This window comes from Schistocerca gregaria, chromosome 1 (assembly GCF_023897955.1).
Source record: "Schistocerca gregaria isolate iqSchGreg1 chromosome 1, iqSchGreg1.2, whole genome shotgun sequence".
Taxonomy (NCBI): domain Eukaryota; kingdom Metazoa; phylum Arthropoda; class Insecta; order Orthoptera; family Acrididae; genus Schistocerca; species Schistocerca gregaria.
In genome coordinates this window covers 98,738,777-98,759,316 of record NC_064920.1, presented here as the reverse complement: position 1 = coordinate 98,759,316, position 20,540 = coordinate 98,738,777, and positions in this window count along the sequence as shown.

Sequence of the window (20,540 nt, the reverse complement as noted above, 5' to 3'; positions counted from 1 at the left end):
CTGCGGAGACATGGCTTAGCCACAGCCTGGGGGATGTTTCCAGAATGAGATTTTCACTCTGCAGCGGAGTGTGGGCTGATATGAAACTTCCTGGCAGATTAAAACTGTGTGCCCGACCGAGACTCGCACTCGGAACCTTTGGCTCGTTACGAGCGTACTAATGCAAGACTTGGAAACTGTCCTGAGGAGCAATGGGTACTCCACAAATTATATTAGAAGTGTAACAGAGCCAAACACTCGGCGAAGTAAGGAACCAGAAAAAGAAATGTCGGGTACGGCCTTTCTGCCATACATTCCCAGAGTGACGGACAGAATTGGCCGTATATTGCGCAAACATGCCTTAAAGACGATTTTCAAACCGACAAGGAAGATCAAAGGGTGTCTTAGATTGGCGAAGGAGAAAAGAGACCCACTTGCAATGTCGGGAATATACCGTATACCATGCACATGCGGAAAAGTTTATGTAGGAATGACTGGACGATCCATTAATAAAAGGATCGAAGAGCGTAAGCGACATTGCAAGTTGGGGCAGGTGGAGAAATCGGCCGTGGCAGACCACGCACTGAATGACACCGACCACGTAATAAAATTCCCCGACACGGAAGTTCTTTGCTGTAGAGAAGCACTATCACACGCGCTTGTTCAGAGAAGCTGTAGAAATACAAAAACACGCGAACAGTTGGAACAAGAAAGAGGAAGGCCTTAAGGTGAACGGATCCTGGCTTCCCGTACTGCAGCGAACGACCGTCGCAGGTGGCAAGAGGAGAACCGCACCGGAAATGACCGCGGGGAAGCCCTCGGACGTTGGCGCGACAGGTACATATTGTCTGCGTCCGCGAGTGCGGCTCCGGTTCGCCACCGGCAGTGGAGGGTGAAGCTTTGACAATGCCAGCCACTCGTGCTGGCGAAACGTCAGAAAAATCATTAGATGAACGTCGGCCGAAGAACCCGAGACAGAAGCCAATAGGCAGTTTGTCAACAAGTGGCCACGAAAGCCTTAAAAATTTTGTATGGATTTAAGTGTCTGGAAGTCATTTCTGAAAGTATTTGTATAGAGTGTAGCCATTTATGGAAGTAAAACATGGACGATAAATAGTTTGGACAAGAAGAGAATTGAAGCTTTCGAAATGTGATGCTACAGAAGAGTGCTGAAGATTAGATGGGTAGTTCTCCTAACTAATGAGGAGATATTGAATAGAATTGGGAAGAATAGAAGTTTGTGGCACAAGTTGACTAGAAGAAGGGCTGGGTTTGCAGGACATGTTCTGAGGCATCAAGGGATCACCAATTTAGTATTGGAAAGCAGAGTGGAGGATAAAAATAGTAGAGGGAGACCAAGAGATGAATACACTAAGCAGATTGAAAAGGATGTAGATTGCAGTAGGTACTGAGAGATGAAGAAGCTTGTATAGGATAGAGCAGCATGGAGAGCTGCATCAAACCAGTCTCAGGTCTGAAGACCACAACAACAACAACAACAGTTTATTGCAGTGAACTTAAGGCGGAAAACCCAATAACTATGGATTAATATGGCTTGTAACTTAATAATAAATTGTTTCTTATTCTTTTTTATATTTATGTCTCGCACACCATACTATGAGTACGTGACATCCAATTATTTAACACTTCAGAATTATAGTTAATATAAACTCTTTACGTTTAATGCTGGAGTTCCGTACTACGGTGACTTTCGACCATTTGCATGGTTTTCCCTCTAATGGCGGAATGAACACTTTCTTTAGTGTTGGATACACATCGTCTCCATCTACGGCGCCGGACGCTTAAAAAGTTTGGCAAAGAGTTACTTATTACCCCCACATGTAACTGTTCATAATAACATATCACATTTATTCGCTTAATAATTACATACATTATTATTTAAAATTTACGACGTTTCTGTTCACAATGTTGGCGGAATCCAGTCGAGCTGTTACACCAATCAGATCTTGTTAGAGTTTCAAAAAGAATGTTAACTTGCTTTAAATGCATGGATGTATGGTAACAGCATACTGTGAGTGCATGTGTAAATCAGAATTGGAAGTCAAGAAATACAAATACTGTGTATAACAGTTTGTAGGGATTAGAACGAACCCATAATCTGGACCAGGAAGAAACTTTCTTCAGTTAAAAGATTGTACCCTACCGTCATCTACTTAAACGTCGTTTTCCAACCGGAGCGGCACACCTTCCGTGGGACAAAACAGTTTTCGTACATTGTACCGACATGAGGATGCAAAAGGGAACGGAAACTACAGCATTAAAGAACCCTGGTATTCCAGATCTTTGAACGTAGCACGTAAGCTAGAAAACATGAAAAGTGAAATGCAAATGGTGGTTGGTTGGGTTGGGGGGTGGGGGGTGGAAAGGTCATAGAAGTTAAGATAAGGACTTCCGTTCGGATGAATATAGGGTAGAAAACTAAACAACCGGAGTAGGATTCGTTATGAATAGGAATCTTGGGCGGATAGTTAGCTAATGCAATTAATTGAGTGATATAGATGTTCTCATGAGTCTACGAAGCAAACCAACACAGACAACAATAGTTCAACTATACATGCCCATGTCGTAGGTAGAACTTGAAGAGAACGAAAAAGTATATGAGGATACTGACTGGTTAACTCAAAGCATAAAGGGAGATGAAAATCTTTTAATCATAGGAGGTTGGAAGGTGGTTGTAGGGGAAGGAATAAAAGAAAATATTACGGGAGAATATGGGCTTGGCAGGAGGAATAAGAGGAGAAAGACTAATTCACTTTTGCAACAAACTGCAGATAGTAATATCAATACTCTGTTAGAGAATCAGGAAAGGAGAAAGTATACTTCAAAAAGATCCGGAGACACCCCAAGATTCCAGCTCGATTACATCATGGTCAGATTCCACAAACAGATACTGCATTGTAAAGTGTATCGAGGAGCTGCTAAAGACGAAAGGTAACAATTTTGTTTTGATGAAGCCTAGACTGAACGTTAACAGAAGAGTTCAGAAGAATGACCGTGAATGAGGTGTGATACTGAAGTACTGAGGATTAATGAGAAGTTGTTGAAGTTCGCTTAGGTTGCTAAGGCTCGCAGCTCACTTGACGGGGGGCGAAGTGTTTTTTTTTTTTTTTATTTTTTTTTAATGGTCGCAGCCGCTGGTAAGTCAAACGCAGCTACAAAGAAGGTAACTGGTTCAAAATGGTTCAAATGGCTCTGAGCACAATGGTACTTAACATCTGAGGTCATCAGTCCCCTAGAACTTAGAACTACTTAAACCTAACTAAGGACATCAGATAACACCCAGTCACCATAAGGCAGAGAAAATCCCTTACCCCTAAAATATTCCGGAGGTAAAATAGTACCCCATTTGGATCTCCGGGTGGGGGCTACTCAGGAGGACGTCACACACATCCATGCCCGAGGCAAGATTCGAGCCTGCGACCGTAGCGGTCGCGCGGTTCCAGACTGAAGCGCTTAGAACCGCTTGGCCACAAATTCGGGCAAAGTAACTGGGAAGATATATGATCAGGCTTTAGGAAAAATATAATCCACACGCTTCTGAAGATACCAAGAGCAGGTAATTCGAGAACTATTACATAATCAATATATGAGGGTCAGTCAAAAAGTAATGCCTCCTATTTTTTTTTCTACGTTTAATTGTCAGGAAATTTAAATTCAATTACATTGGTTGAAAACCACAACATTGAGGATCATTTTGTCATTTTTCAATGTAATCTCCGCCCATCTCTACAGTTTTGGTCCATCTTTGAACAAGGGCATGTATCCCAGCACGGTAAAAATCACAGCTCTGCTTCCTAAGCCATTGACGCACGGATGTTTTGACGGCCTCCTCATCTTCAAAATGAATCCCACAATGAGCTTCTTTTAGTGGCCCGAACAGATGGAAGTCTGATGGTGCCAGGTCAGGGCTGTATGGGGGATGAGGCAAAACTTCCCATCCAATTTTGACAATCTCGTCAGAGGTGTGACGACTGGTGTGTGGTCTTGCATTGTCATGCAAAAGAAGAACATCTGCCATTGATTTTGTTGGGCGAACTCGCTGAAGACGTGCTTTAAGTTTTTTGAGGGTTGTGACGTATTGAACAGAATTTATTGTGCATCCCTGCTCCAAAAAATCAACCTGAATCACACCCTCTGTATCCCAGAAAACTGTTGCCATAACTTTCCCTGCCGATCGCACAGTTTTGAATTTTTTCTTCCTCGGCGAGCTTGTGTGACGCCACTCCATTGACTGCCTCTTTGATTCGGGTTCAAAAAAATGCACCCATGTTTCGTCCCCGGTCACAATTTTTTTCAGAAACTCATCTCCCTCCAAACGGAAGCGCTGCAAGTGTTGGGAGGCTATTGTTTTCCTTGCCTCTTTATTCTGATAGGTTAACATTCTTGGAACCCACCGTGCACAAACTTTTGAGCACCCCAATTGTTTAATAATCGTGATCACACTGCCTTTACTAAGAGAAATAATGCGACACACTTCATCTGCAGTCACCCGACGGTCACCACGAATGATGTCATCAACTTGCTGAATGTTGTGTGGAGTCACTGCACTCACCGACCTGCCGCTCCGCTTTTCGTCAGTCAACGGTGTTTGCCCTTCAGCTTCCTTACAACGACGAACCCATCGTCTAACAGTGCTGACATCCACTATCACAACATCATACACCTTCTTCAGTCTTTCATGAATGCGTATGGGCGTTTCACTTTCTGCATTCAAGAATTCAATCACACAACGCTGTCTCAAACGAACATCGATGTCGGCCATCTTACAACATTCTGCTGCGCTGCCACCTGTTGACACAGAAAGTTACTACTGCAGTGGATTGCAGAAGAAGGTTTGAGGAATGGCGCCAAATTCAAATTTTTCACTTAACTTAATTTTTTTAAGTAGAAAAAAATTGGAGGCATTACTTTTTGACCGACCCTCGTATCAGCTCATGCATAGAGTTGCTGACAGATATAACATACAGAGCATGGAAAGAAAATTTTAGGATGTGTCAGCTGACGATCGGTGGCTCTAGGAAAATAAAAGACACCAGACAGTCAATCTTGACGCTCCGCTTGATAAAGGAAGCAAAATGAAGAAAAGTCCAGATACGTTGATCGTACAGCCCTTGCCATTAAAATTGACACACCATGAAGATGACGTGCTACAGACGCGAAATTTAACCGACAGGAAGAATATGCTGTGATATGCAAGTGATTAGCTTTTCAGAGCATTCACACAAGATTGGCGCATGTGGCGACAAGTACAACGTGCTGACATGAGGAAAGTTTCCAAACGATTTCTCACCCGCAAACAGCAGTTGACAAGCGTTGCCTGGTGAAACGTTGTTGTTATGCCTCGTGTAAGCAGGAGATATGTGTACCATCACGTTCCCGACTTTGATAAACGTCAGATTGTAACCTATCGCCATTGCGGCTTATCGTATGGCGACATTGCTGCTCGCGTTGGTCGAGATCCAATGACTGTTAGCGGCATATGGAATCGGTGGTTTCAGGAGGGTAATACGGAACGCGGTGTTGGATTCCAACGCCCTCGTATCACTAACAGTCGAGATGACAGGCATCTTATTCGCATGGCTGTAGAGGAGCGTGCAACCACGTCATGATCCCTGAGTCAACAGATGTGGACGTTTGCAAAACAACAACCATCTGCACGAAAACTTCGACGATGTTTGTAGCAGTATGGACTAACAGCTCGAAGACCATGGCTGCGGTTACCCAGACGCTGCATCACAGACAGGAGAGCCTGCGATGGTGAACCTGGGTGCACAAATGGCAAAACGTCATTTTTTCGGATGAATCCAGGTTCTGTTTACAGCATAATGATGGTCGCATCTGTGTTTGGCGACATCGCGGTGGTGCACATTGGAAGCGTGTGTTCGTCGTCGCCATACTGGTTTATCACTTGGCGTGATGGTGTGCGGTGCCATTGGCTACACGTCTCGTTCACCTCTTGTTCGCATTGATGGCAGTTTGAACATTGGACGTTACATTTCAGGTGTGTTACGACCTGTGGCTCTACCCTTCATTCGATCCCTGCGACATCCTCCCTTTCAACAGGATAATGCACGACCGCATGTTGCAGGTCCTGTACGGGGCTTTCTGGATACAGAAAATGTACGACTGCTGCCCTGGCCTGCACATTCCCCGGCTCTCTCACCAATTGATAAGGTCTGGTCAACGGAGCCCAAGCAACTGGCTCGTCGCAATACCCCAGTCACTACTCTTGATGAACTGTGGTATCGTGTTGAAGCTGTATGGGCAGCTGTACCGGAACACGCCATCCAACCTATGTCAGACTCAATGCTGAGGCGTATCAAGGCCGTTATTACGAACAGAGGTGATTGTTCTGGGTAGAGATTTCTCAGGATCTAAGGAACGAGTTTGATTGAAAATGTTATCACATGTCATTTTGTCCAGTGAATACCCGTTTATCATCTGCATATTTTCTTGGTGCAGCAATTTTAATGGCCAGTAGTGTATTTATAAACCTGGAAAAACCCTTCGGCAATGTAAAATTGTGTAATATATTCGAAATCCTGAGAAAAACAAAGAGGAACGAATAAGACTGGCATACCAAAATAAGTTATGGTATAAAAACGGTGTAAGATAGGGATACAGTCTTTCACACAAAATGTTCAATCAGTACATCGAAGAAGATATGATAGAAATAAAGGTTCAAGAACGGGATTAATACTCTGGGTGAAAGGACGTTAATGGTAACATTCGCTGACGACTTTGCTGTCTTCAGTAAAAGTGAAAAAGAATTGTCACAGCATATGCTGAATGAAATGAACGCTCTAATGAGTGCAAAATATGGACTGAGAGTAAACTCACAAGAGACAAAAGTAACCAGGGAAGTTGAATATATGAGAATAGCATGAAACTCAGTATCAATGTTGGTGATCACGAAGTGGACAGGGCGGTCGTACAGAGCAGACGGCCGCGGATTGCAGTGCCTTAAGGAAGCCACAGACGCAAGAAATGGCTGGCTGTATCTGCAGCTCTTGCCGTGCCACCTGTGTCACACTGTGTAAGCGGCCTAAGCCTCATTAGCGGCTCCCATGTGCAGCAAAGCAGTAGGCGCCGCTTCCGGCCACTGCCGCCACACTGCAGTCAAAGGAGCCATTAGGTGCACACAGCAGCTCTAGCGCGCTGCGAGTCTGTATTGTGAGACACTCGGCGCTGGCCCTTGTTAACAGGCTGCTCACCGCTGAGTCACAGCCGCACTCTATGTGACCGGCGCGCTGCGGTAACGAGCATTTCAAGCACGCGACCTAGCCGTTGCAAATGGTTCAAATGGCTCTGAGCACTATGCGACAACTTCTGAGGTCATCAGTCGCCTAGGACTAAGAACTAATTAAACTTAACTAACCTAAGGGCATCACACACATCCATGCCCGAGGTAGGATTCGAACGTGCGCCGTAGCGGTCGCTCGGTTCCACACTGTAGAGCCTAGAACCGCACGGTCACTACGGCCGGCTAGCCGTTGCAGCTCAGCATCGCTGGCCATTCCGGTGGACAGCGTTCCTTCTGGCCAGTCATTTAGCTGCGTAGGGTACACGCAGATTTGCGCAACATGTAGTGTGTTAGTGCCTCCTATGATTCGCTAGTAGCTTCTTATCCCTTAAGTCGTGTTCACAATGGTAACAGCCGTCTGACACCGTCGCAAGATGCCACCCGATAACATAGTCCGATAGCGTGGTCATAGTGCATCTAATCTTCTTCGTCAGTTTTTGGCAGGGTCAAGGAGGTTAGGTTAAGTCAGATTTTATTCTATGTATGAGGTAGGTTAGATTTTAGCCTCGTAGGGTATGGTGGACACGGCGACGGCTCTGTGCTTGGATACTAGTGCTATATACCGGCTTCTGCTATTAAAGAGTTTCCCCGTCTCGTAAAGAACGTGTGGCAAGTACTATGTAAACTGTCCTCAGTCATCGGAATGACCACACAAGTGACGGGAGAAAAGTTCTGTTACTACAAGCTCGAGATAATTCGCGGTGAGCTTGAAAAGCAAGTTATACACACTCTGTTTCGCTGTATTTATACAAGTCGTGGAGTAAATCTTCAAAAATGTTCAAATGTGTGTGAAATGTAATGGGACTTAACTGCTAAGGGCATCAGTCCCTAAGCTTACACACTACTTAACCTAAATTATCCTAAGGACAAACACACACACACCCATGCCCAAGGGAGGACTGGAACCTCCGCCGGGACCAGCCGCACAGTCCATGACTGCACCGCCGTAGACCGCACTGCTAATCCCGCGCGGCAGTTAATATTCAAAGATACACGAGCGAAAGGCAAGCATAAAGTATAGAATAGTATACTAAAAAAACCTAAGGCAGTCAGAAGTCGAAATAAATGCCATACACTTTATTTGCAACCCACTTCATGTTAGCAGAATCACTACCCTATTGGCGTAAAATGCCAGTAAGCAGTTATAATAACAACGAATGACAACCGACGACAAAACGATCCAGTACAGTAGCTAATAACATATAAGATAGAGTACCCCTTTCATTTGAGCAAATTAACTTTTGAGGTTATAATCCATGACAAAAATTTCTAGTAACAATTTTTGCCTATTTGAGGTTTCGAATAGACCTGCTATTTCAGTACATAGATTCCGAACTATATCCCGATTACAATATTTTTATCGTCAAGATGCCGCAAACTCACTCTATCTTGGGCTAAGCAGTTTCTCAAGCTCCATAGTTTATGTGCGAGAACGTCGATAGATTTGACGAAAAAAGAAACTGATCTGAAGTTCACCGATCATCGCCCGAAGTCTGTGCTCCCTGGAGATGAGATTGGCTATAGTGTGGCAGCGCACATGGTGTCATTCTGATTTGAAAAGATCGGCCGTCTCCGGCCGATGTCGATCGTCTGCAGAGTCGATATCGGAGCCACTGTGACGGCAGCCTTATAGTCTTTTGGTCTGTTGGGACAGTTCCTCATCCTTTTTCCACCAAGGTTTCCGGTCTAAAAATGTTTCCAGCTTATATTCTCAGGCCTAAGGACTACGACTGGAATACAGCTTCATCTGCCTTCCTCATCTGCCATGACAAGCGAAAAATTTGTTCCAGGCGAGGTCTTGACACAAATTAAACACCGCTGCTGTCAAATATTGACTGTCTGCTAGCAAGACTATTACTGTGTTTCTAAACAGTACTGGGTTTAGACTATCCACGGATTTATGAAATAGCTGCAGGACATTGTTAACTAGTAAAACTACTCAGCCCGATGTCAGGGACGGCTTCGAGAACTGAGACGAGATGCGATAGGCGTCATGATGTGAACAGAGAAGAAGACGACATTGACGCGCCGATCTGGTTCTTTACAGTGCGGGTTTGACTACGTGAGAGATAGAGAATGCGGCAACAGAGCATGCAGAGCCAGAGAAGATGCGGCGCGAGGTCTTCTGATGTACGAGGAATGTCAGCCAGTGGCGCTGGTTCGACTATGCGAGAGGCGGAGACTCACCGGTTCAGGGAGGTAGGGGGCGTCATCAGTCAGTGGAATGGCCTAAGAGCGCAGCCAACCTTGCTTTGAATTGCTGGTTCTTCCGAAATTTGTATTTCTGTTAGAGTGGCTTTTTTCGTAAAACGTTACACCTTTTATGTCAACGTTTACAATGTCCAATTGGACCTTGTCCATGTCAGTGCGTAATTGCTGCTGATCTTGTGTTAGTACCTGAATTCTTTCTCTGGAAGCCTTCGCGTCTTTGTTTATCTGATTGATCTGACTACCAGTTCTGGCGATTCCGTCTTCCATCTGGATTTTAACCCGTTGCATCTGTGTCTTATTACCCTGATTATCCTGTTGGATCTGTGTCTTCATAACCTGATTATCCTGTTTAAATTCCTGGTACTGTTTTGTTATCTGTGTATTCTGTTTCGTCATACTATCGTTCACGTTTTGTAACGTCTCCATGATCGCGTCCTGTCCAGTAACACTACCTTCGGCTGAACTATATATTATCGATGTATTGTTTTCTACTCGGTCAGTCACGTCGTTTACTGGGCTATGCTGTGGCGTCTCTAAGTGTGATAACTGCAATAACCCGTGCTGTCTGTGTTGAGGAATAGTTACGTTTGTCATTGAACCACTACGTGGCACAAACTGTGGTGTCACCGCCAAGACACCACACTTGCTAGGTGGTAGCCTTTAAATCGGCCGCGGTCCGGTAGTATACGTCGGACCCTCGTGTCGCCACTATCAGTGATTGCAGACCGAGCGCCGCCACACGGCAGGTCTAGAGAGACTTCCTAGCACCCGCCGCAGCTGTACAGCCGACTTTGCTAGCGATGGTTCACTGACTTCTACGCTCTCATTTGCCGAGACGATATTTAGAATAGCCTTCAGATACGTTATTTGCTACGACCTAGCAAGGCGCCATAATCAGTGTCTATTGATATTGTAAATCATGTACCGTCAAGAGCGACGTTCGTCATTAATGGATTAAAGTTAAGTATTCCACCAGCTACGTCCGTTTTTCTCAATTCTAATCCCCTTGTCATGTTGCAGACCTCACGCCAGCCTACGTGAGCTCTGACGCGTGCATTTCGGCCTCCTTTAGGAACACAAGTAGCTCTCCTGCCAACCACAACACAAACAACTCCGAATCCTTCCGTTTCTGTTGTGTATGTCTTGTGTTGGCAGGTACAGTTGCGTCTGCTACGGAACCTTTTCGTGGCGCTCGCAACTCCTCAGAATTCCGTGTCTGTTGTTGGGACATATTTACAATGTGTACGATAGTTTCGACGTATTCTAAATGTTCCCCCTCTTCCTCGCTGTCTACTTCTCTTTGAACGTTAGCTAACTGCCGGTTCATTGAATGAATTGACGCATATTCTATCCCTGAATACGTGGCAAACAAACGCGTTCCATGTGCTCGTTTCGCTTCTAAACTTTGCCATTTCCTACGTGGGCTGTCTATTTCTGGCTCAGAATGTGCCCTACCTGGAATTTCATATTCTGGAATATCGATGTTCTCGTCCCTTCGTTTCCATCTGTCTGATCTGTCTCAATTTCATCCCAGTCTTACTGAGCTTGCTGATTATGCAGCTCCCCGACTGTCCTATTCTCTGATTCACCGTCTGTCCTATTGTCAGGTTCACCTTCTGTGCTATTCTCAATAAGCTCGTTTACTTGCTGTCTATCTGGTTGATTCTCCCCCATCTTCTCTACTTGCTGTCTCTCATGTAACCTTTTGGCTTGTGCTCTCGTTAACATGGAAATTCTTTCAACGTACCACAACCCAATCTACAAAACTTTACGACCACTTACCAGTTGGTTGAACCAACAGCAACAACAACGTCGTGACTTCTCGGCTAATGTTCTGTCTGCTCTGCTACAGTCTCCAATCTCCACCTGTGCGCTTGCAAATGCAGAAAAATGTAATTTCTTAATTGTAACTTACATGATGCTGCGTCACCCTGCTTCTCTGCGTCTGTGCCTATCACCTGAAAATCCTATGCCCTAAGAGCTACACAAAACTCGTAAAAAAAAAAAAGAAATTTGCAAAATTTTCCAACACAATAACACACGCCCTTTTCCCTGCAGTTCTGCTTTATTCGCTACCTGTATCTATTCTTATCCGAATCTTCGAAAAAATCTCTTTACTACTGTTGTGGTTGGCAGGAGAGATAACCCGTATAACTAAAGGAGGCCGAAATGCACGCGTTTTAGCTCACGCAGGCTGGCGTGAGGTCTCGAACATGGCAAGGGAATTAGAATTGAGAAAAACGGACGTAGCTGTTGGAATACTTAACTTTAATCCATTAATGGAGAACGTCGCTCTTTATGGTACATGATTCACAATATGAATAGCACGGATACTGGCGCCTTGCTAGGTCGTAGAAAATAACGTTGCCGAAGGCTATGCTAACTATCGTCTCGGCAAATGAGAGCGTAGAAGTCAGTGAACCATCGCTAGCAAAGTCGGCTGTACAACTGGGACGAGTGCTAGGAAGTCTCTCTAGACCTGCCAGGTGGCGGCGCTCGGTCTGCAATCACTGATAGTGGTGACACGTGGGTCCGACGTATACTACCGGACCGCGGCCGATTTAAAGGCTACCACCTAGCAAGTGTGGTGTCTGGCGGTGACACCACAAATACTTGAAAAAAATAAAAGTTCTTCAAAGTGCTACTGCTGTGACCTGCCGTACCTAACTATCCTGACATTACTATTTTGGTAGCTAACCTATTTTACCTATCCTGTCAGGATCGCCATTTCCTATGAGTGTGTGGGTGCTTTTCTGTCATTCTATGCGACGGATTAATCTTAGATGTACCCTCTACCATGTGGCTGCTGCAAGATGCAATTTCCACCCCCACGCTACTACACAAGTCAGACAGACGCACCTAACATTCTAATGAGAAATGCCTGACAATGTTTGAGCAATAAATATCTTCTGGAGTCGTCTGCAGTAAGGAAATGAGACAAAAATGCACAAAATTTCTTACGTAACTAGTGGGATACTTGGGTAATGGAGTAGTGCTAGTTAGTGTAAAAAAAAAATATGAAACTAACGAAAATTAGTATTTATTTTGCAAAAATTCTGAGAAATCACAATGGTACCTTTAGTTATAAACTGAACATGTTATTGCTGGGTTGTTTTTGGACTGTGAAGTTGCCTTTCAAGGATAGGATGCACTCATGAAATTTCTATACAAAGTTTAAGTTTGTTATTGACTTGGCAGAATGCCTGAGAGCCACGCCTACTCAACTTGAATAATTATCCATTAGAATGTTGCTAGATATGGTCGAGGCTGTCGTGTGTGTATGCAGTGAAATGTACTGTTGTGGAGGAAATATGGGGCTCGCAAGAGCTGTAGCGCACAATACTGTAAGATGCTGTAAGCTGTGATGACTGCTGTCTGCGCCGCTCGCTGCTGACAAATAAGATGACTCTCGTTCTATCTGCACTGACCGTCGCCAATCAAACTCTCCCTACGCCCTGATGAAGTCAAGGACTCCTATTCGCTCCTTAGTCTAACTATTAGCGTGGTACACCAGTCTGATAACCAGACCGCCGCGATGCCACTCAAAAATTCACTCGCAGGCATTCAACTATAACTCTGTCCGTTCACACTGCACAATAAGTGTGGTGGCCAACACAGTGAACAACGCTTAATCGCAATCACTCAATATAGAGTCACACTCCGATTCGCTCTCGACAGAGATGCTCTCCCAGCAAAGTACTGAGGAGAGACTTGTTCCTCACTCTTTGAGTACACGTATGAGCGCGACAACGGGCGACAACGGAACGGCCCCTCTCCACGCCAGACTTAAAGGGGTATATCTTTCGGTCTCTTCCATTACTCCTTTAGCTCAAGGCGTCAGAATTATCGTCTGCCAATCAGCATTGTTCTTCTAAAACGGGAGAATGGCGTTTCGTTTAAGGCGACCAATCCGGAAATCTGTAGCCTCGGTGTTTGGCATTTGCTGTCTCCCTGTGAAAATCTCTGAAACTGATTGCTATATTTGTAACGAATGTGCAGGCTGGACGCTCCCACACAATGTAGCGGAATTTGCTTTTAAGCCGAACAAGGGGTCGTTCTTCCTTTCACTTGGGCAAATGCTGTCTGCTCCATGGGCGGTCACTACAGCGTTTGGCGTTGACTTGTCTCTGAAAGTACCGGCGCCCCGGTGTGTGGTTTGCGTCTCCCGAATTATATGCCAGACCGTCGTGTCTGGAATGTGTTTGTGTGTACGCCAGCCTCGAGTATTTCCATTTCTGAGTGCATTTGCGATTGACTAGTTATTTGCATATCGTTTACATGAATTCATACAACACTGACTTTACCTTATCGAGTTTGGGTTCGAATGAAGCGTCTTGATATGCGGAATGTGATTGTGAGGGCGGAATATGTAAGCAATGAACGTTAGGAGACGAAGACGTATTACAAGACTGTACCTGGACTCATCCGTGAACATAACCTGGGACCACTGTTCCAATGACCATGTACTGTGTTCTTGATACCAGGCTTTACTGGCTCTCTTGTGACGAGTGGTCAGTGGAATGCACCTTGCAGGTCTCTGGGCGAATAAACCATGTCTACTCAGTCGTCTGAAGACTGTGTGTCTGGAGACATCTGTTACTGTGGCTGCTGTAAGATCCTGAGCAAGGCTACTTGCAGTACTTCGTGGCCGTCTGCATGCACTGATGGTGAGATATCGGTCTTCTTGTGGTGTTGCGCAATGTGGACCTCCAGCACTGTACAGCCTGGACACGATTCTTGTCTGCTCGAATCGTTTCCTTAATTCTGAGATCACGCTTTCAGGCACACGGAGGGCCCGTGCTACGACCTGCTGTGTTTGACCAGCCTCTAGTCGCCCTAGTGTTCTACCCCTGATAACGTCATCAATATGTGTCCTGTGAGCCACTTTCAACACCTAGTCACCATTAGCATGTCTCAAGACGTCTGCACACTTACTCGCTGCACCGTATTCTGACATGCACCAACACACCTTTGCTTATGTGGACTGCTGCCAGCGCCACCGTGCGACGACCGCAGGTCAAATGCTCAGCTTGATCATACCCCGAGATGATTTAAACCCCGAAACCACCCACCAGAGAGTTGTTTCACCATTGTATCAGCATTGTCCTTAATTTATGAGCATGAGTGAACATTTAGCTGCCACCAGAGATGAGAGGCAATAAGTTTCCAGATGAATCTATTATTGTATGACAGATGTTTCCATACATCATCAACTGCTTTGGACAGCGTTATCCCGGATGTCACTGTTGATATTCTACACCTAATGACTTAATCCACCTCTGTCCATTCATGATCTATGGGACTGCGGTCAGCACCTTAGGAGGCCCGTCCACCAGTTCAGCGTCCACGTTCATTTAAAACTAGTGTTATACAGTGTTCGCTGTATAAACAGGAGAATTATTATACTGCCTCCAAAAACCTCAGACGAATGGAAGAAACATTTCGTTCTCCGTTATTTCGCAGTAGAAATGGCTAAAAGCGGACGCTGGCCTCAGAATGCCTGAACCACTTACTGATGTCCAAGCTGTGACAGCAGTTCGGCCACAGATTTGCCTCTGATGGTCATACCTGCCGTCGAACCTCGTTGCACTTGGTCGATACACATGGTCTCAAGTATTCACTGCAGTAGAAAACACTTTTTGGACCTAAATATAACTTTCTCCTTGAACGAAAGTTGTTTTCCTACTGCACGCCAGTGAGAAGTTTAATCTGCGTATTTTGATGCCCCATCGACATTTAGTTGACAGTTTATTTTCGTCCATACCTTATTTTTTCGTTGTCAATCTGCTCACACTTATCTCAAGGAATGTTCCTAATTTATGTGCTGGACCCGAAAGTTCAAATAGCTCTGAGCACTATGGGACTCAACTGCTGTGGTCATCAGTCCCCTAGAACTTAGAACTACTTAAACCTAACTAACCTAAGGACATCACACACATCCATGCCCGAGGCAGGATTCGAACCTGCGACCGTAGCAGTCGCACGGTTCCGGACTGCGCGCCTAGAACCGCGAGACCACCGCGGCCGGCGGACCCGAAAGTATCTCCATCACTGCATTGGGGTATACTGTTGTCTTGATGCTCCGCAGTAGTTCGTGGACTACACGACTACGACGACGGCTGATGTTCCTTCCTCCTCCATCCTCTTCACCTAGAGATATATCATAGATTTTCTGCATCTTGGAGCACAGAGATGCTGCTGATACGGCATCCACCTTCATAAAGTACAAGAATGCGACCTTTAGCAAGTTCCTTCAGCTGTGACAATTCTCAAGTAAGGACCTACAGACAAGGTAGGAGACACGAAGCGTCATACAAGATGCACTTCCTTTGACGTAGAAGTCAAATTCATTCTCGATTCAAGGATAGAAAACAACTACTGTAAGTGCCGGGTTCGATTTTCGGTCAGGCAAAAGTATTGTATCCTCATTTCAAATATCTTACTGTTTTTGAAAAAAATCGCTTTCCAACATCTGATTTTACTTAATTAACAATATGATTATTGTCACGAAACTTTACATCATCGCAATTCGATTTAAATACGTGCAAACTTTGTTACTTCAAATTATATTAAACGTTTTTCGTGGTAATTAACTAAGCGATAAAGGTCTTGACAGGGATCCAGGTAAAGCACTAAATTTTTTAAAGCTAGATTAGCTATTAGTGGCAAGAATTTCAATATTTCACGACTTTTTATGTATAATCACGAGTGATGAACGTTGCTGTGGACGAGTCTTGTTCAGGCACGGAAACTTCACAGTGGCTTTAGGTCCTTGGTTTCATTACAGATCCAACACAAAACTTCTCATCATGCCGTTTAAAGTTCAGACACGTGGGCAAATAATTGCTCAATTATGAGTAATGAGAAATTACTGGTGAAGCGACGTTAATTTTACGGTTTTCGTAAAACGCTTGCCGCATTTAATCGCGTTCCTGTTAATTGGGTAGTTAAACATCCAATTTATTACAAAACCACAGGTGCGACAAAAACTTTTAAAGAGCAAAAATACTTCGAATCGTCACAGAACTTTAGGAGTCCAGATACCCTCTCAAAATATAGTTTTGACAAAAATATTAAATTTTGCCTGTAATTGTTGGAATGACTTGTGTGACGGAGTTAGTTAATTAAAATTCTAATGAGTGTGGTAGTGATTTTGAAACGTCACATACTGTAATAAAATAGAGTTTACAGGCGTTTAGCATTGTTTCATCTGTTAAATCGCATTTCTTAGTATTTGCAACAGCTTGACATCTGTACTGATTATTTTAAAGACAATGCTCTCTAGTGATCTCCTCTGGCATCTACTTTTTGTAGTCAAACGACGTTACTGCAAAGAGATTAGACTACCTGCAAGACACGTACGTTACATGGGCCGCAAAACCCATTCCAGCCCGTTCGCATACTTTTGGTAATGATACTACATGACCAAGTCCCTTGGAACATGTTTTTACGTCTGAAAAAACCTTAATATTCCCCAATAGTTTTTATAATTTCACGAATAAACTGTAGCACATAAAAATTGGATGCCATTATTTGAAAGTAGAATTAATATATTGATTTCCTGATACAGCGACGCGCGGAGAAGCCGCGCGGTCTTGGGCGCCTTGCCAAGGTCCGCGCGGCTCACCCTGTCGATGGTTTGAGTCCTCCCTCAGGCCTGTGTGTGTTGTCTTTAACGTAAGTTAGTTTACTTTGGATTAAGTAGCGTGTTGAACTGGGGAGAAGAGGAGCTTGTGGCACAACTTGACTAGAAGAAGGGATCAGTTGCTATGACATGTTCTGAGACATCGAGGGATCACGAATTTAGTAATGGAGGGCAGCGTGGAGGGCAAATATCGCAGAGGGAGACCAAGAGATGAATACACTAAGCAGATTCAGAAGTACGTAGGCTGCGGTAGGTACTGGGAGATGAAGAAACTTGCACAGGATACAGTTGCATGGAGAGCTGCATCAAACCAGTCTCAGGACTGAAGACCACAACAACAACAACAACAAGTAGTGTCCAAACCTAGGGATCGATGACCTCAGCAGTTTGATCCTATAGGAACTTACCACAAATTTCCAAAAATATCCTGTTACACGTTGGTTAGAGGCGAACGTGATAAGCGTCCCACTGTACAACAATACTCCTATCAGGCAGAAGTACACTGTGGCAATTCGTGTTTTGTTAATCAACAAGGCTTTGACGTCGCTGGAACTTTCAAAGTTCTTCTTACGTTATGAGAAACGTAATACTGTCGAACTGGGATGGCTGTTCCCCATGCTTCAGAACCTCGTTGGTCACATACAGGTCTAAGGCCGCCTTGTGCAAGTCTTTTGAATTTTGTCAGTTTATTTTTCACAGTTTCCTCCTGAAAGCTATAGCTGCCAGGATAGCCGAGAGCACTAATGCGGTGCTTCCTGGACTCGGGTAACGCACCGGCCCGGTATCGAGACCAGGGGGATTCTGGGTGGCGGCAGAAAGGCATCTCGCCACTCCTTAAAATATTCATGCCAAATCTGACCTTAACCATCCTGACACTGCAAAAACTATGGGCAAAGGCACATAAAAAAGAAGAAGAAGTTTTCTCCTGGAAAGCTCTCAGATACTCAGAAATTTCTTTTCTGTCCCTCCTCAGAAGCGAAAAGTTTTCCTGTTCCTCTTAACAGTCCTCCTCAAAGTTGACGTCGATTATGTCAGTGATTCCTTCTTTAAGATTAGCTTTTCCTATAAGATTAGGTACATAAGTTACTAGAAGATTCACTAAGTCGCCTCACAAGTTGGTTCTCTAAGCTCTAAGCCAGGAGAATTTACAGAAGTATAAGAAATTAAACACTCATTTATGCATTCGCTTTCAAGGTATGTTCTTTTAAAGAAATTGTTGGTCCAGAATATTTGTAGACCTCATTTCCGCATCTCAGTTACTCCACGGCGGAATAACGGAACTACAGTGTTTTTTTCATCCTCCACTTTTATTTCTACATCTACTTCTACATCTATACTCCGCAAGCCACCTGATGGTGTGTGGCGGAGGGTAGCTTGAGCACTCTATCGGTTCTCCCTTCTATTCCAGTCTCGTATTGTTCGTGGAAAGAAAGATTGTCGGTATTCCTCTGTGTGGTCTCTATTCTCTGATTTTATCCTCATGGTCTCTTCGCGAGATATACGTAGGAGGGAGCAATATACTGGTTGGCTCCTCGGTGAAGGTACGTTCTCCAAACTTCAACAGAAGCCCTTACCGAGCTACTGAGCGTACCTCTTGCAGAGTCTTCCACTGGAGTAATTCATCTTCGGAACGCTTTCACGATTACTAAATGATCCTGTAACGAAGCGCGCTGCTCTCCGTTAGATATTCTCTATCTCTTCAATCAGCCCCATCTGGTACGGATCCCACACCGGTGAGCAGTATTCAAGCAGTGGGCGAACAAGTGTACTGTAACCTACTTCCTTTGTTTTCGGACTGCATTTCCTTAGGATTCTTCCAATGAATCTGTCTAGCATCTATGCTCTCGCATAGCCCTCCTCACACTACATATCGCTTGGTACAATTTTTGTTTGTCTACAAGGATTTGGCTATCTTTATGTTTGCTGTGAAGTTCCCTTTGTTTCCGTAGCAGCTTTATAACTCGATTGTTGTACCATGGTAGCTGTTTTCCATCTCTTACGATCTTGCTTCGCACTTACTCATCTAATGCATACTGTACGATGGTTCTGAGCTTTGTTCACTGATCCTCAACACTATCTGTACTTGAGATAAAACTTTTGTGTTCAGACGTCAAGTACTCTGTAACCTGCGTTTTGTCACTTTTGCTAAACAGATAAATCTCTCTACCCTTTTCAATATTTCTATTTACGGCTGAAATCATCGATACTGTAACCGCTTTATGATGGCTGATTCCCTGTTCTGCGTTAACTGTTTCAAATAGCTCTGGTCTGTTTGTCACCAGAAGGTCTAATATGTTATCGCCTCGAGTCGGTTCGCTGTTTAAGTGCTCAAGGTAGTTTTCAGAAAATGCACTTAAAAGAGTTTCACTGGATTCCTTGTCCCTGCCACCAGTTATAAACGTTTGAATCTCATACTCTATATCTGGTAAATTAATATCTCCACCCAGAACTATAACATGTTCGGGAAATCTACTCGAAATATTTTCCAAATTTTCCTTCAAGTGTTCTGCCACAACAGCTACAGAGCCAGGGGGCCTATAGAGACATCCAATTACCATGTTTGAGCCTGCTTTAACCTTGGCAATCACCCAAAGTATTTCACATTTCGGATCTCCGTCAATTTCCTTCGATACTATCGCACTTTTTATCGCTATAGAAACGCCTTCCCCTTCACTGTCCAGACGGTCTCTCAGTACTCAAAATAATTACTCGTGAACAATATCGAAATTCGTTCAACGATTCACATAAGAGTGCCGTCTGCATCTCTGCTAACTGTCACATTAGCTGAGCTGACCTGTTGCTATCAAGCAACGCACGTTTAAATTGGTGCGATGTCCGGTGTCATATCCACTCAATAACGTGTGTACCTTGACACAGAGCAGGTCGTAAGTAACCACTTACACTTTTCATCGCAAAAACCTGTAACCATACCAATGTCATAAATGTTAATGTAGTTCTGTCTCTTTTCACCACTTCACCGCTTTCGATGACATTTGGAATGGAGAGAGCTGGCCTTCTGAGGCTACTTTAAAAACCTGTACTTTCTTTAGTACTATTAATATTTTTGAAATCGGTGTACGTGACTACGTAAATAGGATGCAGACGACGCTTGCGTGGACGTCGCCCTATTCGCCCAAGTGGTTATACAGTTGATTATTCAGTGGTAGTGCGGATCCAGTATTTACTCGTGCGCGCGAGACAGCCTTTAGAAACATATATTTATATTATTTATATTACGACATGCTTCGCAAACGTAAATCTAGCTTAACGTATAGGTCTAAGAGAGATCGAGCTACGAGAGTTATTCGAACCAAAAAAACTTCGGAGCAACCTGTCATTCGCTGCAACTGAGATGAAGAACGTTATGCGGGTTTGAGTGCT